This window comes from Scardinius erythrophthalmus, assembly GCF_964197995.2.
Source record: "Scardinius erythrophthalmus genome assembly, chromosome: 7".
Classification (NCBI taxonomy): Eukaryota; Metazoa; Chordata; class Actinopteri; order Cypriniformes; family Leuciscidae; genus Scardinius; species Scardinius erythrophthalmus.
Window position 1 is genome coordinate 30259754 of NC_138227.1, and position 27155 is coordinate 30286908.

At 39.6% G+C, this 27155-nt stretch overlaps 1 protein-coding gene across 1 annotated transcript in view; it reads right to left on the reverse strand.

The window, feature by feature from the left end:
• Positions 1 to 22751: 22751 nt before the first annotated feature.
• Positions 22752 to 27155, reverse strand: part of LOC308693453 (uncharacterized protein) — a 43853-nt gene continuing 39449 nt past the window's right edge. Inside the window, exon 8 of the mRNA XM_081370351.1 lies at positions 22752 to 23192. The gene's annotated coding sequence lies outside the window, so the exon portion shown is untranslated. The remainder of the gene's footprint in view (positions 23193 to 27155) is intronic.

The following is a 27155-nucleotide window of genomic DNA, read 5'->3' on the forward strand; positions in this document are numbered from 1 at the left end:
GGACGTGTTTCATTGAGTTCCCAGGATATTACTTTACACAAAGTTGGATAACCTTTGTTCTTCTTTCAACAAGTGAAATTGTAAAAACGTAAGTCAGTTTTTAATTGTACGTGTGTGTTTATGCGTTTGATATGTTTTAATATTTGTTTAATGTCTTAATACTAATACATTTTGATAGCTTTAAGATAATGCAATTTAAACTTTTTCATTAATGTTTTAACATTTTACAAACGCTAAAGACGTGTATTTTAACTTTATACAACGTTTTATACACCTTTAAACACTATGTAATTGTGAATGTACAACTTTTGTTCAAATGTATTAGAAAATAGAACTATTTGCTTGATATAATTTTAATACGTTGTTTTAACGTTTTAATGTGGATCGTGGGAAAATTTTCCCCACGGTCACGTGACCTGTTCAGAAGTGGGGCGGGGTGGGGATGTTTTGTAGGGAAGGGTACCGTGGGAAAATTCCCACGGTCACGTGATCTGTCCGGAGGTGGGAGGTATGGGGTAGAAGGGGCGGGGCAAGCGTGGGAATTTCCCACGGTCAAAAAGGGGGCGGGGCTTAAGGGCAATAAATCACTCAAAGTGACATATAGTGCCCTATATTCTCTCTCTCCCAGGAGACAAAAGGAGATGCATAGCAACAGAAAACAACATAAAGTTGTTAAACATCTCCAAAGGAATCGTATCTCTCAGCACTACAGGGCCAGCGTATAGCATAAAATACCGGAGCTCTGTTGCTTTCCACCTATCAATTTCTGCGAGTTCCCTGGGTTTGCGACTGAACTCAGTTGGAGTGTAAGGTGTCAATGCCTTCAACTTCACAGAAATCTCCCCAATTGTTTTACTGCCCAACCTAGTTGCAAGACATTTGCCCCTCATCCATATATACAGCATTTTTCTGGTTACCCCAAGACAACATAAATGCATGTAGTCCAATGGGAACATGGTCACCATTTTCACTACACTAACTAGGGGAGATGGCGTTCGACTCAAGTGGTGGTCCTCATCGATCATGGAGGCGAAGTCTGCGTCGGCTCTTAATTTAGCATTGACATCAGGAAATGTCATTTTGCCCTGCCATTCACCCACTTGAATGCATTTATCGCAACCTGAGTAACCATTGTGACCCTTGGTGTTTTTAATAAAGGCTCGTGCAGGGGCATCGCAAATGAACGAGCACACTTTTGCCATTAGCTGCTGCCCATTATAAATTAAACCCCTCTCCAGAATGGCCTTAAGGTCCTCAATAAATGGGCCCAAGAATTCTGAGGCACTTTTAGGCTTGCTAAGGCCACAGAACAGGCCAACAAGGAAGGGAGATCTGGTGTAATCAACATCTACCATTGCAAGAATTGGCCAGAACTGAAGTCTACTGCTTCTGAATAGTGGTAACCCATCTATATTGAACTGCAACTTAAGTGTGTTCAAGTTGGCAGGGAGAGTCAAAGATTTAAGCCTCGACATTAACAGAGAGACTGAAAATGTAGAGGCCCAAAATCTCAGACCAGTCATCAAAAACTCTGTAGTTGGAGTTTCAGTATCATCTGAATCAATATGAGTTGTGTCTATTGACTCATGGGTCTCACTGAATTCTGAACTTGGCTCATAGTTCCCTATAACTGGAAGCTCCTCTACAACTGGTAGCTCCTCTACAACTGAGTGACTAGAGGTTGAAACAATTGGATCCACTACTTCCCTTGGGCACTCTACATGTTCCGATGCTGTGTCAGTCTTGCCTTGCATATTTGTATTATTAAAGGTCTCCTCAAATTTCTGTAGTATCTCTGACTCTGTGACCTTAAGCATTGACCTACATTTGCGCCTCTTTGACCAGCGTGATGCCATTGTGAGTGCATGTGGTGTGCAGAATCAGAAACAGATTTTAAGATTATCAGATGTTATTATACTAAAGACTTGCTTACTTGAAAAACGGTGGATTAATGATCTGAAAAAAAGGACAAAAAGTAAATCACAGTGTCAGTAAATAGCAGTTTAATTCAGAATCATCCACTGCCCTGATTATTTCCCCACAAAGCAGATGATAACATGTTCTTTTAAACTGGGCTTGCAAAGGTTTTTCTAAAGACTGAACATTTTTTATTCATGAATAATGGACTCCGTTCACTATATTTAAGTACAAGATACCTATATCACGTAACATCACGTTATTTCCTGTCACATGTGCTATAATGTCTGAATGGAACATATATCCGTGACTGGTCAAGTGGCAGCTCCACCTGCCACGCAAAGATTTTACCCCCTCTCTCTTCTTGCCATCTCATAGTTGGGTAAATCATTTTATATTTCTGGGCAGAAACGCATTTTTGTTGAGGCTGTATAAGACGGACTACATTCAAAGCACTTTTAAAAACCTCTCAATATGTTCATGGATGTATTTGAATTAAAGGGAGGCAAAAAGGATTAGCTTGCAGTGACATCTTTCATAAGGACAATTTATGAGGCCAAGTGACTCTAAAAAAAATCATGTTTATTATTTTATTAAATCAGAACTAATTGTTAACTCAACAAATTAAATATAAATAACTGGATACTTATAACTAATTAAATAGTAAATGTATTAATTAGAGTTACCATAGACAAAATATTTTTTCTGGTTGACTAAATTGCACATTAATTTCTGCTTAAATACTGGGTGCATGGAGGAATATGCATAAATCTCTCCGCAAAAACAGGCTAATAATAAGGCTATGTCTTTAAAATTAACGATGCATTTTAATTGTTTCTAAATGAAGTATGTGGGGCTAAAGCCCTTCATTTCACCCCGAGCCCCGACGAGCCCCGACTTTTTTACGCCCCTAGGGCCGGGCTTCGGGCCAATTTTCACGTCATAGTTCACATGCGGGCGGGCCTCGGGCCTTTTTTGGGTTATCCGTCTTTTTATATTTTTAGACATTAATTAAAAAAATATGAGAAGTTGACGTCGACGATAGAAAAACAAACATAGAAAGACATTTAATAACCTCAAAACTTTCATAATCTTATAATTACACTGACATATGATTGACATGACAGTCTCACGCACGCACGCGCGCACACACACACACACACAGAAGGTTTCCCGTCAGCGCAACCAACGATTCACCTCATGTGCAAATAATGGAGAATATTAAGAGAAAAATCGCGAGTGACAGAAGAGAGGAGGACTGGGTTAAAACCTTCCACTGTGGATGCTATTCTTTTTCTCCACGATGCTCTGTAAGAGACTGTTCTAACTTTTCGTTTGATTGGACAATTATTTTCGTTTAACTGTTGGAAACTACTGGAAAAAAGAATGGCCATGTTCTGTGGTGCATTTTTTGAGGTAAGATAACCTGCAAGTTTGTTTTTGATTTATTTAATTTAATTTGTTTAGATTGAGCGCTGTTGCGAGCAGCCTGAGCCTGCCTCAGTATTTCAAAAAAAAATTACTCACTGTGGTTTAATAAATAAACATTAAACTAACAGTCTGTGTGATATGCTTGAAGTGTTTTATATCTATGGACTTTATTGTAGCCAAGTAAAGTATTATCGTTGATTTGAGAGGCTAAATTGATCAAACATGTTTTACTCGCTGTTTGCTCGGCTGCTTGGTCGTCTTTTTTTTTTTTTTTTTTTTTTTTTTTTTTATGCTCCAAACATTTGTCTAAATTAACTTAAAGAAATGAAAAGAAAAGAAACATTACTAACACAAAGGACATATTTTAATGGCTGCAAATAGGGCAGGCTACCGCTGTAAAAAAAAAAAAAAAAAAAAACCGGGCTCGGGTCGGACTCGGGCTGATAATTCTGATGAGCTGTCGAACACGGGTCGGGCTAGGGCCTGAGCGTCTCGGGCCAGGGCCGGGCTCGGGCCTAGATTTGAGGCCTGTTCTGGGCTCTATGGGGCTTAAGCCCCACCTTGACGCCAGGCCTGGTTGTCAGGCGCTGTATAATAACAGTGCGCGCATGGCGCGCGCGCTTCCCCGCGCTCAGAAAAGGTGCAGAAGATCATCAAAAATCTTGATATCGCATAAGCACTAGTATAAAACGACTGTTATCATTTCTGAAAACAAACACAATGGAGTTACAAAACTGTATCGCACGCATATCGCAGCCCTGCTCGAGGATTATTCATATTTTGGATTTGTAGGCTTACGACGAGATGGTCTAATCGGCATTTCCAGTTAACGTTACAACTCGAGACAGTTCTGCTTTGAATAAAGTAAAGGTAAACCATGTCTTTTGTGTAATTCTGGCCCGCCGCGGTCACTGCTGTGGATAGCGCTAGCTAGCTAGCGCTAGATAGAGCATGCTAGCGTTGGTTCCGCCGGTGTTCTCCGGCGGTCAGAAGAAATAGCGGTGCTGTGTTAATAGATTTCACGACACTAGCAATGGGTACAGACATGTATTTTGAGCTAGCTGTCTCAAAAATAGACTGGACCAATGAGGTTTTGCTAACTTTATAACCTAGAAAAGAACCACAAAGTACTTTTGGCAGATTTTGACACATTGGTAAAACAGAAATCTATTTCAGTGACTGCAGCACTGCGTCGGTTACTACATTAACCATCATGTTAACGATCAACCTAACAGTATTTGATTTGGTACAATTCATTCATATCGAACATTAAGCAAGCTTACCTGTACGCTTGTGCCAAGGTCCAGAAATGAGCTGTGTCCGATGCAGTACGTTGGTGTTGATCTCCCGGTCAACCAAAAATCGATGGATTTTCAATCATATTTCCCGGTCAACTATATATCGATGCATTTTCAATCATATTTCCCGGTCAACTATGCCGATGACTCTTCAACAACAGCGTCGTTTCCCGGTCAACTATAAATCAATGACTTTTCAACACATTCAGCGATCGCCCGGTAAACCAAATATCAATGCTTAACGTTAATCAATCATAAAGATAACTATAGATCAATGTTGTTCCAATATTGTTGCCATCAACATTAATAAGATCGGGTTTTCATCGATATGGTAATGGTGATTCAACCTTTATTTTGCATTGAAATTTCAACATCAACCATAATGATGATTCAGATGGAAAAACAATGTTTATTCAATGTTGGCTTGCTATCTGGGTTCCAGCAAGCGGTAAGTAGTGATTTAATATGGAAGTAGCGATCACTCTTCACATCGTTCGTTTCTCTTAGTAGGATGAAAATAATCTTACTTAAAGCTACACTGTGTAACTTTTTTAGTTGATTCTTAGCAAAAAACACTTAGTTCTTTCAAAAATATATGTGCTCATTAATGTATATTTACTTCTTTCAAGTAATAAAGTATTCTCTTAAGTTTATAATCTGCCATTGAAAGTACATACGGGTAAGACAGAAGATATTACAAGCAGGTACAGACCAACAGCTTCCACACTAGTAGGTGGCGCTGCAAGACTGGGAGGAGGCACGGCGCATTTCGACTCGCGCAGTTGTTAGCCGCATTTTGCCGCCGACTGGACTGGAGTTGATTGTAGGAAGTGACGGAGTAAGCAGTGGGGAATGGATGAATCTGAGCGTGGGTATGAAGAGGAAGGTAGGCCAAAACGCAAGAAAAAGAAATTTAGTAAACAAGGTGATGAGGATATGGATATCTCTGAAAGGAAGATGGTATATAAGGTATTTATATCCTTTATAAAAGAGGGAGGTTCCTTTTCTGATTGGAGTCCTGTACAATGTTTAAAACAATGTTTATTCAATGTTGGCTTGCTATCTGGGTTCCAGCAAGCGGTAAGTAGTGATTTAATATGGAAGTAGCGATCACTCTTCACATCATTCGTTTCTCTTAGTAGGATGAAAATAATCTTACTTAAAGCTACACTGTGTAACTTTTTTAGTTGATTCTTAGCAAAAAACACTTAGTTCTTTCAAAAATATATGTGCTCATTAATGTATATTTACTTCTTTCAAGTAATAAAGTATTCTCTTAAGTTTATAATCTGCCATTGAAAGTACATACGGGTGAGACAGAAGATATTACAAGCAGGTACAGACCAACAGCTTCCACACTAGTAGGTGGCGCTGCAAGACTGGGAGGAGGCACGCCGCATTTCGACTCGCGCAGTTGTTAGCCGCATTTTGCCGCCGACTGGACTGGAGTTGATTGTAGGAAGTGACGGAGTAAGCAGTGGGGAATGGATGAATCTGAGCGTGGGTATGAAGAGGAAGGTAGGCCAAAACGCAAGAAAAAGAAATTTAGTAAACAAGGTGATGAGGATATGGATATCTCTGAAAGGAAGATGGTATATAAGGTATTTATATCCTTTATAAAAGAGGGAGGTTCCTTTTCTGATTGGAGTCCTGTACAGTTAACGAAATGTGTACACAAGGAGATAGGGGAAGTATTGAATGTGAAAAAATTGAGAAATGGATCATTGTTGGTAGAATGTACTGATGAGGAACAACAGAAGAAAGCAGTTAAAATAAGAAAGATGAATGGCCAAGGAGTGAGAGGGGTTATAGCCAGTGACAATGAACTGATTAGAGGAGTTATTACTGGGATTCCAGTTAAAGATTCAATTGATGAGTTGTTGGGAAACATAAAAAATGTGAAAGTAAAAGAAGCGAAACGGTTGAAAATGAAAAAGGATGGTGTGTTGAGCGATAGTCTGTCAATATTGCTAACGTTTGATGAAAAACAACTCCCAGATAAGGTGTATATTGGGTTTATGAGCTATAATGTTAGGGTATACATCCCACCTCCATTGAGATGTTTCAACTGCCAAAGGTATGGGCATGTGGCTGCTGTATGCAAAGGGAAGATTAGGTGTAGTAAGTGTGGAGGAGAACATAAGTACGGTGAATGCGAAGAAGGGGCAACTCAAAAATGTTGCAATTGTGGTGGCGACCATAGTGCAGCGTATGGAGGATGTGAGGTGTATAAACGCATGAGAGAAATTCAGAGGATGAAAGCAGAACAAGGAATGTCCTATGCGGAGGCAGTAAAGCAAGTCCCTAAACTAGTTCCAGAGGCAAAGAAGGTTAATAGCAAAATGGAAGGAGAGTGTATAGCATGTAAAAAAATTCAAGAAGACACACTGATAGTAAAGAAATTGGACTTTGTGCTTTTCATGGCAGATGTTGTTAATGGAGCTGCTCAAACAAGTAGTAGAACAGATAGGATTAGGATCATAGTTAAATCAGCCAAAAAGTTCTTGAATGTGCAAAGGGTGGAGTGGGGGTTTGTTGTCGATTGTCTTAAGGATTCAGAAGCTAATGATGTTGAGGAGTCATCTCAAAGTCAGTCATGCTAAGGATAGTCTTAATGGTATTGAATATAATCCAATGGAATGCAAGGAGTTTGATTTCTAATGGGCAAGAGTTCAAAAAGTATGTAGAAGATCTTGAGGTGAAACCAAATGTATTATGTATACAAGAATCATGGCTGATCCCTAGGCTAGATTTTGGGATAAAGGGGTATATATCAGTAAGAAGGGACAGAGACAATGGTAAAGGAGGTGGGGTAGTTACATTCATTCAGAGGGGTCTCCAGTTTAGAGAAGTAAGGAAAGGAGAGGATTTGGAGTATATTATAGTTGAAGTATGGTCAAATACTGGTAGAATCTTGATTATTAATTTATATAATCCATGTAGACAATTGGAAAGGGGACAGCTTGAAGGAATATGGAAAGATCTGACTGGAAAGGTAATATGGTGCGGGGATTTTAATGCACATAGTACACTGTGGGGTGATAGGGATGATAGTAATGGGAATGTCGTAGAAGAGTTTATTGAGGAAGAGGGTTTAGTTTGTCTTAATGATGGTTCTACCACTAGACTAGACGTTTCTAGAGGTACAGAGTCAGCAATTGATTTGACAATAGTTTCTAGGAATATAGCTGATAAGTGTGGGTGGGAAGTATTTAAGGAGACGACAATTGGGAGTGACCATTACCCCATCAGAGTGCAGGTAGGGGTGGAATTGGAAAAAGACGGGGAAAGGAGAGGCGGGAGATGGATACTAGGAAAAGCTGATTGGGAGAAGTTTAGAGAAGTCAGTGATGAGTGGATGTCAACTATTGAAGGAAGTATGAGTGTGGAAGAGCTATGTGGGTCAATTAGTTCAAGTATAGTGGATGCAGCAGGGGCAACTATTCCTAAGGCAGAGTCCAGGCCTTTAAATAGGATAGTACCTTGGTGGTCAAAAGAGTGTCAGGAGGCAGTAAAAGAAAGGAATAGAACTTTTAGGAAATTGAAGAAGTCACATAATTTTCAATGCTTGATTGAGTATAAGAGAACTCAAGCTTTGGTGAGAAGAACTGTTAAGAAGGCAAAAAAGGAATATTGGTGGAGGTTTTGTAATGCTGTGGGTCGTACTACTCCTATAGAGAGGATTTGGGGTATGATCAAAAAAATGAAAGGAATAGATAGAAGTTATGGGTACCCCATGCTTATAGATGGAGAGGATATAGTGGTGACGAGTAAAGATAAAGCGGAAGTGATTGCTAAAACATTAGCTAGGGTGCATAGTTCAGATAACCTCAGTTTGGAGGAAAAGGAAGGAAGGAGAGAGACATTGTTAAGATATTCGAATGTGGAAGGGATTGTGAATGAGGATGAAGGTAGAATTAATGAATTTTTTACTAGACTAGAACTAAATATTGCCCTGAGAAAATTAAGAAAATCTGCGCCAGGGAGAGACACAATATGTTATGATATGTTGGATAAATTGAGTGGAATAGGGAAAGATAAGCTGTTGCTGTTATTTAACAAGATATGGATGGAGGGAAGGATACCTAAGGAGTGGAAAGAGTCTATAATTGTGCCAATTAGGAAACCTGGTAAGGATCCTCATAATCCAAGTAGTTACAGGCCTATAGCTTTAACTTAGCAGGTGGGTAAGACTATGGAGAAAATGGTAAATGATAGGTTAAATTATTGGGTTGAGTCAAAGGGGTTATTGCAGAGCTACCAGAGTGGTTTCAGAAGAGGTAGAGGTACAATGGATCCAATAGTATGTTTGGAAGATAGTATAAGAAGAGCTCAAGTAAATAGAGAAGCAGTGGTGGTAGTATTCTTCGATATTGAAAAAGCGTACGACATGTTGTGGACGAACGGATTGTTGATTAGGTTGCAGCAGATGGGGATTGGTGGCAGAATGCTCCAGTGGATAAAAGCTTTTTTGGCTGAAAGAAGGCTAAGGGTTAAAATAAACGGAGAGTTAAGTAATGAATATATAGTTGAGAATGGTACTCCGCAGGGGAGTATTGTTAGTCCTATATTGTTTGATATATTAATAGATCAGATCTTTAAAAATGTGAAAGGGCCTGACGGAGTAGCTTTGTTTGCTGATGATGGTGCCATGTGGAAGAAAGGGAGGAATGTGGAATTCATAGTTAAGAAAATTCAGAGAGCAGTAAATGAAGTTCAGAAATGGGCAGTTCAATGGGGATTTAGGATATCAGCAGAGAAAACAAAAGTTATGTTCTTTTCTAGGGGGAGTATAAGACCTGAATTTAAGATTAGCTTGGCAGGAAAAGAGCTGGAAAGAGTAGAGGTTTTTAAGTACTTGGGTGTATGGTTTGACAAGAAGTTGACATGGGCCTTCCATATCCAGAAGATGGTTGAGAAATGTAAGAAAATTCTAAATGTGATGAGGTGCTTGTGTGGGGTTGAGTGGGGTGCGTCTGGTGCAGCTTTGAGAACAATTTACACTGGTTTAATGAGGTCCGTATTCGATTATGGGAGTGTAGCATATGGGTCAGCCTCCAAGTCAATGTTATATAAACTTGATGTAATGCAAAACCAAGCCTTGATAATTTGCAGTGGAGCAGTCAAGTCCTCTCCGGTGGCAGCCATCCAAGTGGAGGTGGGGGAGATGCCCTTGAATTTAAGAAGAGATCAGCTGGCCCTAGTGTACTGGGCTAATCTTAAAGGTCATAGAGAGGATCATATTGCTCACATAACCCTAAGAAATTGTCAAGAGCGATTAAATAAAAGAGTAAAAAGCTTTGGGTGGGGTATTGAACAAAAAGTTGAGTGTATGGGTTTAAGTGCTCTTAATATCTGTATGACAGTACCATACTCTACAGTTCCCCCGTGGACTTTTGAGGAATTAAAAGTGGACTTAGGGCTTCTGGAGGAAAAGCAGGTAGGTGGAGTGGAAAAGGGGATGGTTAATAGATATATAACAGAAAACTACAGAAATGACAGGATTATTTTTACAGATGCATCTAAAAGATCAGATAAAAGGGTGGGAGTGGCTCATGTGGTGCCTGAGCTGGGTTTGGCTGTAGGAAATAGGCTAAGTGATGATTTGGCAGTATATACGGCAGAGCTTGTAGCTATATGGTTTGCCCTGGTATGGGTAGAAAGTAATGGGGGGAATAGACAATCTGTCATAGCTTCTGACTCCAGTTCTGCTATTTTAAGTATCAAGAATTCCCATTCAGGGTCCAGGAAAGACATTCTGCTTGAAATATTGCAGTTAGCGAGTGGATTGAAAAAGGCGGGTAAAATGTTTTCCTTCTTATGGGTTCCAGCACACATAGGGGTGGAGGGGAATGAGCTGGCTGATGTATGGGCCAAAAAAGCAGCAGATAAAGATATCATTGATGTTGACATAAAGCACAGTAAAGCAGAAGTTAAAAGTATTATTAAAACAAGAACTTTTGAAATATGGCAGCGCTGTTGGGAAAATGAATCAAGTGGGAGACATCTTTTTAACTTACAGTCTAAAGTAGGCCTAAATAAGAATGCAGTGTCAGGTAGAACTAGATATGAAGAAGTGGTGTTGTCCAGGCTGAGGATTGGGCACACCAGACTTAACAGTACATTATTTTTAATGAAAAAGCATGCTGATGGTATCTGTGAGTATTGTCTCGGAAATAACCCAGAAACTGTAGAGCATTTATTGTTTTATTGTCAGAAATATAAGAATGAGAGGGAAAGGTTTATTGAGCAAGTAGAAGCCAATGAAATTATATTTAATTATAGAAATATTTTACATAGAAGTTCTGATAAGATGTGTCAAATATTGTTTTCTTTTTTAAAGAATACAGGGCTTTTAAAAAGAATTTAAAAGTATAGAGAAAATATAAGTTGTGGGTATACTCCAGTCCAGAGGTGGCGGTAATACAACAACAAGTTGTCAACCGCCAGATAAAAATAAAAGAAGAAGAAGAACATACGGGTGAGGGGTTCGAATGCCGGTCGCCATGTTGCCCCTCCATCTTGAAACTACATTAGCTAAAGAGGGACATGCCTGTAAATTCAAGCTTCGCCTTTTGCGTTTTTCACTCAGTGACACCGTGACGAATGCGAGGGGGAGATTACTCGCGAGCTCGCGAGTGCCGGCAGATTTGAAAGATAGTGTGGTGTGTGTGTGTGTACTCACATTTGAAAGAGAGAATTAAAACGTCAACGCGACAGACAAATCAGCAAGACCATAGTCAATATTGGAGTAACTTTTCCCAGATGGAAAGAGCTCATGAGGAGAAAAGATTTTAAAATGGACGCCGAGGTTGCCTGCTTTCTTCTCGACAGGTAATTCAGCCTGTTGAAATTCATTTGTGTAAATTCGAAGTTTTATAGTTGCTTGTCTAACCATAGCATGGTTGTGCATAACGCCAGAACGACCTTTAGTATAACTTCATCCTCGCGTCAATGGTGAAAAAGTATTGTTTACCTTGTAACATAAATCTGTGCTGCGACGGATCACAGGTAATGAATAGTTTTAAAGGCGCAATTTTTTAAGATATATATAAAAAAAGGCCACTGTAAATTTTTGTTATTTTTAATTGCTTTTACTTTGTACACATTGTAACATTAGCCTAATCTGATTATGCTGGGATAGCCGATTCCAAGGGTGACGTTTACCTCCTGACATCTGTCCTGTAGTTTTATTCATTTTAGACGTATTGTTTATTATTGTCATGGACGAAGTGACAACTGGAAGCCATGTTAATCTTGGAATAATACGGCCACCGTAGGAGTAAAAACGCCCTCGGAATTGAGAGGAACAGAAACTAATATTCACTGGGTAGTCATATACAATTTCACTGCTAGATGGGGGTAAAAAATCACACAGTGTAGCTTTAAACTGTGATTAATATACAGAAAGCGATCAAAGAACAATCCCTTTCCAATCGCCCAAGCTGCTGTCGGTGACACAGCGCGAGTTTATCTGGACTCTTGCCAAAACTCGTTATGAAATCAATGACGCTGTTACACTGCACAACGAAGCTCTTACTGTATTTATATACCTCATGTTTGCATTGGTGAAATCATTAGTGAGTGCAGAAACTGCGTTGCAATGATAAGATCTTCATTCACGCGATCAACAGACTGTCATCTGCTCAATGCTCATCATCACTGCAACCTTTTATGTGATGGGAATAGATCTAAATACTTAAAAAACTTCTCACGATTCGTTAATCCAGATAGCTGTAATAGTAAAAACGTATAATAGCTGTAATAGTAAAAGTTTTCCAGATAGTTCCACATGTAATGCCAGATATTTCATATGCAAGCATGTCAGCCAATCACAGCAGAGGGCGTTTACACTGAAGTCTCACAGCAGACACGCCCCTTCAAACAGAGTGTTCAAACCAGGGAATGAAATCAGGCTAGGAAATATGCCTTTTATTTCTAAATTATAACAATTTTTGATCTAAAAAACATACTAACATTATAAGGGCACCCCTGGAAACATTATTAAATAATAAAAATAATCCATGGAATGGGACCTTTAAAAACCGTGAAAAAGTCTCAATATCCAAATTTTAAAGAAAAGACGTCAATGAGTGCACATCTTCTTTGTAGTCACTTGGAGTATTTTAACGATGTCTTTACTAACGTTTCTGGGATGGCAGATATCAATTACCCTGCAGCTTATGAAGGAGTGAGACAGCTCTCAGAATTCATCATAAATATCTTTATTTGTGTTCCGAAGATGAAAAGATGAAAGTCTTACGGGGTTGGAACAACATGAGTGATTACTGACAGAATTTTCATTTTTGGGTGAACTAATCCTTTAATTAACCTTAGTTAGGACGATTCTAAGGGCCCACGCACTTTTGCACAAATAAGAGTTCATTTACATCACATTTACATTTATTTATATAGCAGAGTCTTTTATCCAAAGTGACTTATACATGTGGAATACAAATTATAAAGTACAGGCTCGAACACAGAGACACAATGTCAGTCTCTTGAACTTGATGAGCAGCGACTGGAAGCCAGTTAAGACAGATCAATACATAGAACTAAATTCATAAGAAATAACTATTGCTCTAATATGTATATTAAGGCAATATATTCGTTATTACCACCATATTGCAATATATTAAACATTTCAATTGAATCATTCTGGTTTAAATGAACCAGACTACATTAAAGATATGAATAAATTCATTTTAAAATGATCATAAAAATAAACTATGACACAGATGTTTCATGCTTTGCAAAGTGACTGTCACTTTGTTTTATCATGAATTGAGTCATTTACAAAACATCTTAATGAATCATCAGGATACGGTCCAGGATCTTTACCATATTTCAAATCTCTTGTCTCCGATGAATTGCTTTCTGTCACTGACTTTGTTTCCGAACAGCCTGAAAACACCAAATTGAACACAATATGATATAAAGTCGTGTGATGTGAAAAATAAGTCAGAGCCTTCAGTCAAAAAGTAAATTTAATTTTAAATACGCATTTTTACATATCAAAACTACAGACTTAATCATATTTAAATGCTTAAAAAAATGCTTATGTGGCCCTTCAACAATGTGGATCTAAAACTAAAATTAAACAATTCATTTAATCAGATTACAGAAAACCGATATGACTTTATAACGTAAAAATCAAATGATTTATGTTTTGTTTAGTTAAATCACTAAAACTTCTGTTTTATTAATAAATGATGTGGGTTAGAGGGTTAATAAACATACAGAAGTAAAAACACAGCTCACACACACACTTACCGCACAGTCTGGATATTGCTGTGACTGGAAACGACGCTGTGGATTCTCTCTGCTGATTCATCTGTGATATTATTGTGACTCACACTATAAGAAGAAATGAGACAGAAACAATAAAACAACAGAAATAAACACGTTTAGTGTTTGTCTATTGCTGCCGTGTCTCTGTAACTCACTCCAGAGTCTGAGTTTTGTGCAGATGTGGCATCAGCGGCTTCATGCAGTGATCAGTGAGTTTGCAGTGACTGAGATCCAGTTCTTTCAGCCCTTCAGAATATTCCAGAAACAGCGCCAGCTGTTCACAAGCGCTCGGGTCCATCTGAGTGTGACTGAGGTCCATCTCTCCTCCCAAGGCCTGTGAAAGAGCCTCAGTCCTCCTCGAAGAGCCTCTCTGAGATCCATCTTTAATACAAGCCAGAAACTGCAGCAGCAAAGCTTTACTACAGCTGATGAGAGACAGGAGAACACAACGACAAACATGAGAATAATATACAGGGAGTTTATATGGAGAAATAATTGGACTGTGTGATATCAGTAATGAAAGGGATCTGTCAGGTTTCTCACCTCAGCCGGACTCGAGGCAGGATTGGCCAAAGTTGTTTCAGGGCCGTTTTAGAGATCTCACAGTCCTGTAAAATCAACTTCACAACACTTTGGGTTTTCTGAAGCACAGATGAGATTATTTTACAGTCTTTATCGGTGAGTATCAAACAATCTTGATTTTCCAGTGTGTCTGTTAAATCCAGAGCCGAGCAGCAGGAGAAGTCCAGTGTGTTGTGGAGAGCAGAGAGCAGAACAGATGCTGTCTCCTGCTGGAGATCAGAGGAACTGCAGCAATGAAGCAGCTTCAGCAGCAGCAGCCTGTCAACACTACACACACACACACACACACACACACACACACACACACACACACACACTGTTAAAGAGATTCTTGAGCAAAACAACAGCCATTATAATATCAGTGCTGTAAATCTGTTAAGCTGAGTTGTGTGACTCTGCTGAGCAAAGGCAGAAAGCTCTCCAGCTCCTCCTCTGGTACGGAGGTCCAGAGCAGATTGAGTTGCAGTTAACAGTGTTGCAGTTCTCGAGAGTGAAGCGCAGGGCAGCGCAGTGAACAGAGTCCAACACTCTGCCGCTCAGACTGATGTCATTTCCTGCTGAACTCATCAGACTGGACACATACTGAGGAGAGCGAGACTCGTAAATCTCCATAATGATGGACAGAGTAAAGCTGGGGCTCAACCTGTGGAGAATAAGATCATCAGTAAAATCTACTTGAATCAAAGTCACTCAGTGAACACAGAGAAGTAAACTACATGTTCTTTAATAGAGAAGCAATGGATGCAATTGAACTGTTTAGCCGTGATGTGAATATATAAAGTGACCCAGAAATATAATTTGCCACGGGTCAGCCTGCAAACTTTCTAAGAGGAATTTAGAATAGTGGTTTTCAATTCATGAGTAAATATAAAATATGTGGAAAAACATTGCTTTAAAAGATTTTGCTCTACGACAAAAAATATGTATCTTTATATTTGAAATTAGTCTTTTCTCAAACGAGAGTTTCTTCAAAGATTGAGAAATAAGCAGGAGCCCTGAAAAACCAGAGGCAACTTGTTAGCAACTTCTTAAAGCACACAATGGTTTCAAAACTCACATTTGAGGTATGAGTAAAAATGTAATGTAATGTAAATTGCATTGTAAATGTATTTTTTTTTTAATTATATATATATTAAATTAGCGAGGGAAACAATGGCTCTATTCTTGATGGATTATTTTTACCTTTTCAACTTGATTCTCTCTAACAAGGGCAGAAGTTCTCTGATGTTTTCACAAGAGATTTTGTTCTTTCTAAAGTCCAACTTCAGATCTAGATCTTGATGTTGCAGCAGGAAATGAATCACTTCCCAGGTCAGTGAGCAGGAAGTCAGATCCTTCGACACTTTCTTCAGGAAAGAGCGAGTCAGTTCATCATCCTGTGCTTCATACACCAGAGGAACCAGCTGTTGAAGAGTCTCTTTAGAGAACCTGAACACACACACACACACACACACACACACACACACACACAGAACAGGACTCATCAGTTTTAAACAGGTTGATTTACTCACAGAAAATGGACCAACTTCGCTGAACACAGACCTGATAGTCACGGGTTCCTGGAGACCCAACAGAGCCGTGAGAGACAGAGCCTCTGATTTACACTCAGTAAGATCCAAACACTGAACAGACACCAGTCTCAGGAGAGACGTCAAGCTGCTCAGGATATGAGAGAGATTTCGCTTTGAGTCTTTTGTGAGCAGTGAAAACTCCTCTATCAGTGGAAAAGGACCATTCAATGATCTCAGCGCTCTGAACATCTTCACTAACAGTTTGTCTTCCACACTGTCAAAGACAAAATCAGAGATCATGAGGAACATTCAAACAGCAGATTTCAGGATGATGTAAAAGTGTGAATGCAGATGATGAATCTGAAACCTCAGTTTGTGCAGGTGTGTGATGTGTTTGAAGAGCAGTTTGAGTCCTCTGAGAGAGATGGCGTGTGTCTTCAGAGTCAGGTTTAGTTTTGAGGGCGAACGGCCCAGAACTCTCGCCACAGATCTGCAGGAGCTGCTGGATAATTCTCCACTCAGAGTAACAGTGAAGTCTAAAGCCTGGAGCAGAGGAGTCGCCTGATCTGCCTTCACTCTCGGCCCAAACACTTTACATAGTGAAGGGATGAACCGCTCAGCATTCCTACAGGACGAGGAAATTATGAATAATTATTTATTCAAACATATAGTGCTTTGTCATACTTTCAGGCAGAAAATCTCATGCTTACATGAAAGCATAACTTTTTACTAGTCAGAAGTGTAGTATTTAACACAGACCTGAGCTGTGAGATGTAGGGCAGACACTGGAGGAATCCCCTCACTTCACTCTCTTCATCTGTCCAGTCTATCAGCTCTACTGGTTTCTTCTCTGTTTGGAGTTTCAGCACTTCTAGGAGGATGGAGCTCTTTCTCTCTGAGAGGTTTATTCTCCAGACTGCAGACACTGACTGATAAACTGGCTGTAATGCTGGAAGGACACTCCTGCCTGTTTGAGTCTCATAGTCCTTCACATGTGAACACAGATCCAGCAGGAAATCACACTGATACTCAGTATTATAATAATTCTCATCATAGGGGAAAGATGTGTAGCTGCACACAGATGTTAATAGTTCAGTGTAATTTTCTTCTGTATTTGTATCAAACTCTGATGCTGAAACAAACAGATTCAGCAGAAACTTTACAGCAGCTTCTCTCTTCCTGTAGATAATGACACAAAATCTGTGGAGACACACATAATTATCACTTTATTGTCCAGTGTAGGAGAATATAAAATATTGAATAAAAGTGAAGGTATAATCCTAAATTGAATATTTTGTAAAATAAGTATTTCTATATAGCTTCTATCTTTTGGAATCTAAACAAAATGTAAAAAACAAAGTTTGAGCAAATTTTCTGTCAAATTTGAATCACTGAATTTGTGAAGCGAAATAAAATGGACTGAACATTGCCTGTCGAATATTAGAGGTTGTATTTTTAAATAGAATTAATATTTTGGAAGTGAAATCTGAAAGGTGAATTTGGATTATTGAATTTTTAATAATGAAAATGTGTGTGAAATATTTTGAATTGAAATATTCACAGCTTGAATATACAACCATGTTGAATTTCAGCCCATAAAAATGCAAGCCCTGAAAATACAATGCATTAAAATACAAGCCACAGCTGCAGCTAGTTTATTCTCTTGTGAGCTGCCTATATCTAGCGGAATTAATCATTGCCTGGTGTCGGTTCGTTATATACATTTGTCACTCTTGTTTGTGCTCTCTTCATCCAGTTCTAGTTGGCATGGAATAGGATCGATCTCGTCTGTGTTTCCAGACTTCTGGAGATCGTGTGGAGTTCTCTTTATCCAGTTCCAGTGTTTTGCCTGAGACGGTATCATCCTCTCATGTGAATGTGTATCCTGGTGCCTGCCTGGTATACGTGGTGTTTTGAGTATTTTCATCTGTGAAACCTGTCTCGGCTTGTCTACAATAAACTGCTTGCTGCATTTGGATCTACGACTCTCTTTGTGACAATTTCAGTTTGGCTAAAACATTATTAGTCTCTTAACACTAGAAGTCCCAGAGAGCAGCCATTTGGCTTTTCTACCTATAAAACCCGCAGGACAGCCGATGGGCTGGAAGGCTTTAGGCTAATATCCTTAATCACCTGTGAACGGTTGCTTTTGTTATGTAAATAATGTGGGGCCATGCTGAGCCACTTCAAGGAAACTTGTGTTTCACTTTGCCATCTTAGGGAGAAATCAACACACATGTTTTTTTTCCTTTGTTGCTGAGATTTATTGATAAAAACAGTACAAAATAAAATAGAAACCAACCATTTGTACACATATTTACAAATATTATTAAAAAGTGAGTGAGTACATTCCAGCAATCACTCACAATCCTGGCACTGCCATGGTATCTCCCGTCTGCATTTACCACATGTGTATCTGTAGCAGTGAACACATCGCACAGTGGCATGATTGTTCTTGCATTGGTGTTTGACTTGACACATGGCTCTTTTTCCAGGGCTAGGTGTGGAGGGTTGTGTCCGAAGCAATTGTTCTTTTCTTGCCTTCTTCGCACACATATGAGAGTTAGCCAACTCTCTTGCAAGCTCCACCAGGAAGTACACCCGTCTTTCCTGCCTTCCGGTGCATGCTTGATACAGCACATGTGCATTCAGTGCTGCCATGTCAATCATGTTATAGAACACGGCAACTGGCCAGCGCCGTGTCCCTGTGCGGACAGTGTACTCCCGCACCATCTGGTCCATCACATCCACGCCGCACTTTGTGGTGTTGTAAAGGGTGACAGTGTTTGGCTTCCTTTTGGTGGTATTATCAGTCTGACAAGTGACAGCAAGTGACAGCGATGTGAAGAAATTGTCCGTGGTAACATTTCTGCCCTTGTCTAGGAATGGTTCCATCAGCATCATCACTACATTTTCAGACAGTCTCTCTCCACTGGGACGACTAGGGTCCTTGCCAAGATATGGGAGGACATTACAAATGTACTTGGATTTTAGGTCGCAAGCCACCCAAAACTTGATCCCAAACTTGTCAGGTTTAGTTGCAATATACTGCAGGAAACAGCAGCGAGTCTTTGATGGGAAAAGCTGTTCATCAACGGTGATATGTAGACCAGGGTTGTAGGACGTGATGCAATTGGTGACAAATGATCCCCACACACTGGAAATTGCAGCAAACTTATCAGTCTTTGCTCGATCCCTCCGGGTGGACCTGTCATCTAAGCGTAGGTGTCGCATGATGTCTTGGAAGCGGTTTCGCGGCATTGTTCCAATGATATGTGGGTTTCCCAGGTTTGCTGACCAGCAGTCACGTATTGATGGAACCTTGGTAAGCCCCCGCAAGATGAAAATTGCAATAAATGCCATTAGTTCAGGGAGGGCCATGAACCAATGAACATGCTCCGTTTCCTGTGCATGTTGAATAGTCCATTCTTGAATGCTATGAAGCATGTCAAGAGTGATGAAACACAGGAAGCTCTGAAGGCGACTCGAGATACTTTTCCTGGCCTTAGCCGTTGGCTCTCCATCTGCAGCGTACGCTTTGATTGGGGTGAAAGGGAGACGCATCCCCACCTGTTCTTCACGTCACACTGTGCCATCTTTCGCTGTCTCTGTCAGGTCAGTCCCCAAACGGGCTCTCTTTTTTGGTTGAGGAGCAGTCTCCTCATCTGCAGTGTGAACAAATTCAAATTGTGAGCAATGGAAAAGTCAAATGATATCACAAATGCATGCATAGATACTAATAATAATTCCAGTATCTCCTTCTCTGTATCGAAATAATGTCTGAAATATCTTCCTAAATAAAAAGATACAACTAAAGCAAAGAAACAACTAATAATGTTTTGCACTTCAGATGGCAGTGAATGTCTGCTAAGTAGTACAAACAAAAAAGTGGACAATACAAAAAAGGCAGAGTAAATATTTATGTCACTCCACTCTGCTTTTTTGGTGTTTTCCACTTACTGGTTTGAAATGAAATAGGAAATAATATGAAATGAAACTTAACCTGAATACAGATCAGACAGCTCTGAGTCCGAATCCGGCTGTAGTTCTATGTCTTCTCCATCTGAGTCACAAGGGTTTACTTCACTCAGGATAATTTCCAAGGCCTGCCGAGTGGTGAGTCTTCTCTGCATTTTCTTTTCTTGGAGAGGAGGTTCGTACACCACAGAATTCTTGAGGGGACTGAAGTAGTAGGCTATGTGCAGTGAGATTTTATCCACCTCAGCACAAAAGGAATTACCTCTCATTTGAGAGCAAGCTGCATGCAATTAGATGTGCTAATTCATACCTGTTTACACCTGGGCAAGACCTTACATGCCAATGTGAGACATGGTCAATCAAGTTCTCTGCTTTTAACAGCCCTCCCTCCCCCACACATACAAACAAGCCACCAGCAACCATTCACACACACCCCCCAACCCCCCTGCAGATTGCTCAGGTAATGACCACATTTACACATGAATTGATGCTAATGATAGCCAAAAGACTAGCCAGTTAGCATCCACTTGGCTAAAGGAGGGTTACAAATCTCTGGGACTTCTAGTGTTAAAGTGTTATCTACATTTTTTTTAGTCCAGTTGAAATTGTACTGGTTTGTTGTTTCTGAAGACGGATGAACAGGCAACAGATAATGTGATTGTATCTTGGCTTCATCCAGTGTGTTAATCAGGATACAACTGGCCTCATCGTTGAGCACTAACTGTGAAAGTCAAGAGTAATGTGTGGTGTTTTTAATCTTGCAAATATTTGATAAAGTATTGTGTGATGTATATTTACTATGCAGAAACCCACTGTAGCTTGATTGATTATAACCACAAATATAAAAGAACTGAGCTGCATGAAGCTGATACAATAGAAATACATGAACAAAATCAATCTCTACAGAGACTGACTGAACAAGAGTGAGAGAAGGATTTGAACAACAGATTTACTTACAACACGACTGCCAGCGGCCAGATGCAGAAACAGAGACGCTTAGTTAAGTACAACTGTCTCAAACTGATGATAACCACAATTTTATTGAATAACTTCTGTTATTTAATGAATGAATAACTTCTGTTATTTAATAAAGCAGCAAAATAAATTAAAATAAAGGCTGTATTTTCAGCCGCTATATGATCTGGGCTTCTCCATCTTCAGACAAAGCCAGGTTGCTGCGTTGGTGAAGTCATGAGCGCACACACACAACAACGATTATGAAAATTGATAGGATTGATTGGATTTTTGAATTTCAAATCATTAGCAATTGTGACAAAAAAATAAATGTTATTAGTTACACTACTGTTACGTCCAGAGCCGTAATGCTAGGTACACACCAGAAGATAATCGGGCTGATTTTGGGCCGATTTCCCCCTTCCGACAATCCTAGCTATGTCCCGATTATCTTGATGGTTCTACAGATGATCTTATCAGATTTTCTCTTGGTGTGAGGTGTGTTAAGAGTGTCCGAACCTGATCGGAAGAACGTCGGAGCCGCCCCGATCGCGAATCGTAAATATTCAACATGTTGAATATTTACGATCAGAAATCCTGATGTGTGGGGGGAACCATATCATATGGGGGAACTCCGAGGACAAACGCGCGCACGCTCTGGAGATTATAACGTGAAACGAAACAATATCCAATCAGAAAGCGAGATGATGGAAGACGAAAGCATAACAAACGCAGTCATGGCGCAGCACAAAGTGAAATTGCTGTGGACAGCAGAGATGGAGGATCAGTTGGATGCTGGGAGAGGAAGGACAGTGTTTAAACTGACACCATCATCAGAGCTGTGTTGGTGGAGGCTTGACTGTGTGCAACAGCTTTGAGGTCTCATGGTCAACCCCAGACTTGATGTTGTGTTGAAGCAAGTAGTTGATGGTGTTGTTGTGTCTCTTTACTTCATTTGTGTTCAACTGATTGAAGTAGAGTTTTCTCTTTAGTCTCTTCTGATCACACTCTATGATTGAGACTTAAAAGGCAGAAGTGAGTGTTAACTTCAATGATTATTCATTGTATGGTTTAATTCATCTGTTTTTCTCTTGGTTTACTTGAAGTTTGCTAGTTAATCATTTATTTCTTTATTTGTGGGGTTAGTAGGGCGGTGGTGCCGTTTATTTTGAACTTGACTTTCTCCTGTTTATGTTAGCAAGGGAGTTAGCTTATTTTGCTGTACTCTTGTTTTCTTTTCTTTTAGTTTAAGTAGTTTGGTTAATAAGGAGTTAGACTGATTATGTTTGTTGTTTTGGCAATACCCCCTTCTGAATCTGATACCCCTCTTTTGCTTGATTTGTAAATAAAAATTTCACCATCATCCATGTTTGCTGTTGCTTACCTCCCCTAGACCAATCAGGAAATCGTAACACTACTAGTTACCAGAAAAAGTATTATTACTGTAACACATCACTAGTAACTAGTTACTGCCCAACACTGCACAAGAACTAGTCTGAACAACTAGCAGTTAGTTAGGGCTAATCAGACTTACTTTTCAGATTCAGATTACACCAATATACCTCTTTATGTAACTCTTTTAAAACAGTTATGATCAGTCTTGAATAAAATAATTAGATGACTAACTTGTAAGACTAGTCTAAGAAGTTAATGCAACTTAGTGTTTTCAATTCTGGTTCACATATATATTGTATTCCTAACATACACTTTACATTCATTTCATTAATTTATTGTGAGCACTGAATACAATAATCAAGCATGGTTGGTCTGTTCCTCATGAGACTCTCACCTGAGCTGTGAGATGTAGGGCAGACACTGGAGGAATCCCCTCACTTCACTCTCTTCATCTGGACAGTCTATCAGCTCTACTGGTTTCTTCTCTGTTTGGAGTTTCAGCACTTCTAGGAGGATGGAGCTCTTTCTCTCTGAGAGCTTTATTCTCCAGACTGCAGACACTGACTGATAAACTGGCTGTAATGCTGGAAGGACACTCCTGCCTGTTTGAGTCTCATAGTCCTTCACATGTGAACACAGATCCAGCAGGAAATCACACTGATACTCAGTATTATAATAATTCTCACGACAGGGGAAAGATGTGTAGCTGCACACAGATGTTAATAGTTCAGTGTAATTTTCTTCTGTATTTGCATCAAACTCTGATGCTGAAACAAACAGATTCAGCAGAAACTTTACAGCAGCTTCTCTCTTCATGTAGATAATGTCCCAAAATCTGTGGAGACACACATAATTATCACTTTATTGTCCAGTGTAGGAGAATATAAAATATTGAATAAAAGTGAAAATATAATCCTAAATTGAATATTTTGTAAAATAAGTATTTCTATATAGCTTCTATCTTTTGGAATCTAAACAAAATGTAAAAAACAAAGTTCGCGCAAATTTTCTGTCGAATTTGAACCACTGAATTTGTGAAGCGAAATAAAATGGACCGAACATTGCCTGTCGAATATTAGAGGTTGTATTTTTAAATAGAATTAATATTTTGGAAGTGAAATCTGAAAGGTGAATTTGGATTATTGCATTTTTAATAATGAAAATGTGTGTGAAATGTTTTGAATTGAAATATTCACAGCTTGAATATACAACCATGTTGAATTTCAGCCCATAAAAATGCAAGCCCTGAAAATACAATGCATTAAAATGCAAGCAGGGTTATAATGCAATGCACATTTTTTCAAGTAGTGCAATTCAACAAGCTTTTCTGTTTCAAAAATATTTGTCATTATTTTACTTCCATATCCATTAAAGTCAAGTGCTGTTTTGTCCTGTATTACGTCACATCAGTAATCAAGTTTACATGAACTTTAAACATTATATTTCAGTTTGCCTAAAACATTATTAGTCTCTTAAAGTGTTATCTACATTTTTAGTCCAGTTGAAATTGTACTGGTTTGGTGTTTCTGAAGACGGATGAACAGGCAACAGATAATGTGATTGTATCTTGACTTCATCCAGTGTGTTAATCAGGATACAACTGGCCTCATCGTTGAGCACTAACTGTGAAAGTCAAGAGTAATGTGTGATGTTTTTTAATCTTGCAAATATTTGATAAAGTATTGAGTGATGAATATTTACTATGCAGAAACCCACTGTAGCTTGATTGATTATAACCACATATATAAACGTACTGTGAGCTGCATGAAGCTGATACAATAGAAATACATGAACAAAATCAATCTCTACAGAGACTGACTGAACAAGAGTGAGAGAAGGATTTGAACAACAGATTTACTTACAACACGACTGCCAGCGGCCAGATGCAGAAACAGAGACGCTTAGTTAAGTACAACTGTCTCAAACTGATGATAACCACAATTTTATTGAATAACTTCTGTTATTTAATGAATGAATAACTTCTGTTATTTAATAAAGCAGCAAAATAAATTAAAATAAAGGCTGTATTTTCAGCCGCTATATGATCTGGGCTTCTCCATCTTCAGACAAAGCCAGCTTGCTGCGTTGGTGAAGTCATGAGCGCACACACACACAACAACGATTATGAAAATTGATAGGATTGATTGTATTTTTGAATTTCAAATCATTAGCAATTGTGACAAAAAAATAAATGTTATTAGTTACACTACTGTTACGTCCAGAGCCGTAAGGTTTTGTTTGTGCCCAAGCTGTGCTCTGTTTCTCTCTCTCTCTCTGTCTCTCTTCGAAGGAGAAATGGTTTCCACCTGATGCCAGTAATCAATGCCCTGCTGTGATTGGATGCTGGGAGGGGAAGGAGAGTGTTTAAACTGACACCATCATCAGAGCTGTGTTGGTTTCGAAGAAGAAGAAGAAGAAGAAGAAGAAGAAGAAGAAGAAGAAGAAGAAGAAGAAGAGCTGTGTTGGAAAACACTAAAGATGATAGGGAAGCACCAGACAGGGTTGTGTGAGTGATGTCGAGAAGAGGAGTCAGTGGAGCACATAATTATGATTTGTAAGAGATATGAAACGCAGAGGCAGGTAATGAAGAATAAGTTGAGGCAGATTGGGGTGCAGGAGGTCACATTAAAAGGGTTATTAAGCGCAGTAAATGGGACACAGAGTAGAATATTGATGTCTTTTTTAAGGGAGGCGGGAGTTTTCAATAGGATTTAATCGATATAAGTTTGTTTTGTGTGTGAGTGTTTATTTTAGGGGAATGAGTGTTATGTAAGTGTAGGAAAGGGAATGGACAAAGCTGTATTGTAATCTATTGTCTGATCCACACTCCGGAGCAGAGGGGGGCAGTAATGCACCAAAAAGCTGGATGCCAACCGCCGTAAAATTGGAAAGAAGAAGAGCTGTGTTGGTGGTGGCAGAGCCCGTCTACGGAGAGCCTGCCCACTCCCTATTAAGTCCTATTGTACCGAATTTTGGTTGTAGTACCACCAGAGCTCCACTGGGGGAGCTCGCCATGAGTGCAAAATGAATGGGAGTCAATGGGGCTAGACGGCTAAATTTGTCTCTTTCACCCGATTGCCATTGAGAAATCTCAGATCTGATTTTAGATTTTGCAAGTTCAACATGGGTTTTAGGTCGAAAGTTGAATGAACGAGTACTTATGTCGTTTTGATTTCTTACAGGTTGAGTTGTTGTTGCCCAGAACACGCTAGCATTCTGCTAATGACGTCAGCATTCTGACGTCATTGACATTTTGAAAGACTTTTTAAAGCAAATAAGTGACTCTAAAAAATCTAACACCCAGCAATGTGTAATTTCTTTGCATCTCCTTTCGAATACAACATTCAAATTACTAGACAAAAAATTATATCCTGAGAAAAGTGGATTTTGAGGGGTATACCGCCATTGACCTCCATTCATTCTGCACTCGTCCTGTGAGCGCCCTCATATGGAATCAGAGTGGAACTGCAACCAGTTCAGAAGCCGGAAGTGTAGTGAGAGTGAAACTTCTCGCCATATTAGACATTAGGTGTTTCTCAATGTCAAGGATACTTCCTTGGCAGGACTGGTCCTTCCAAGTCACTTCCTTCAAAGGCTAGACGAGGCTCCTCTTTAGCATTCTACTGTCTATGGTTTTTCAACGGCTCTGGAACAGGCTAGCAAGTGCACGTCAGTGCGTCATTACGTCAGTGAAAATGAAAAACAGAGCGTTGCTATGGACGCAGTTCTGTTCACTCAGGCAATATAATCGTTTTTAAATCAATAAACTCCTTTTTAATCATATTGATTCTTTGACTGTCAAGTGTGTTTATAAACAGTGCGGGTCAATTTGACCCATAACATAATGGATGTAATTATTTTTTTAAACAAATGTTTGGTAACGTAAATATACTTATATTTGAAAGCATATTGCGCCGTTAACGATCCGACTCCGTTAACGCCCGAAATTTTGAATTTTTTGAACAAGATAGCAAAGCTGCGTGCATAGGATTGTGGGTGATTTGAGAGCGTGAAGAGCGCGAAGGCTACACATATGCATCCTTTCCTGTATATGGGATATTTTTCGAATGGAGGACTCGGTCCTTGGTTAAAATTCCGAGGATCCTCGACCTTGGAACAATCCTCGACGGATGTCGATGACGTAGCATCCTCGAAATTCTGGCTTCCGAGGATCCTTCCTTGACATCGAGAAACGGCTATTCTCTGGTGGTGGCTTGACTGTGTGCAACAGCTTTGAGGTCTCATGCAGGGTTCTCAAGTCTCACGCATTGGCCGTGAGACACACGCAATTCAACCAGTTCACACGCCACACCGTGTATTTCTCACGCTGAAAAGGCAATGCCAACCAAGTTGTCCTACAAGCTTTATATATAACGTTGTATATGAGGCGTGGGCACACAAAGTAAAGTTTCCTGCCGCCAGCACGTATCTCGGCCAGATTGCGTTCGTTAATAGGCAACATAGATGCGCGAACACACGAGCCGTTTCTCAATGTCAAGGAAGGATCCTCGGAAGCCAGAATTTCGAGGATGCTACGTCATCGACATCCGTCGAAGGACTGTTCCAATGTCGAGGATCCTCGGAATTTCAACCAAGGACTGAGTCCTTCGTTCGAAAAAAATCCCATATACAGGAAAGGATGCATATGTGTAGCCTTCGCGGTCTTCACGCTCTCAAATCACCCACAATCCTATGCGCGCAGCTTTGCTATCTTGTTCAAAAAATTCAAAATTTCGGACGTTAGCGGAGTCGGATCGTTAACGGCTCAATATGCTTTCAAATATAAGTATATATTTAC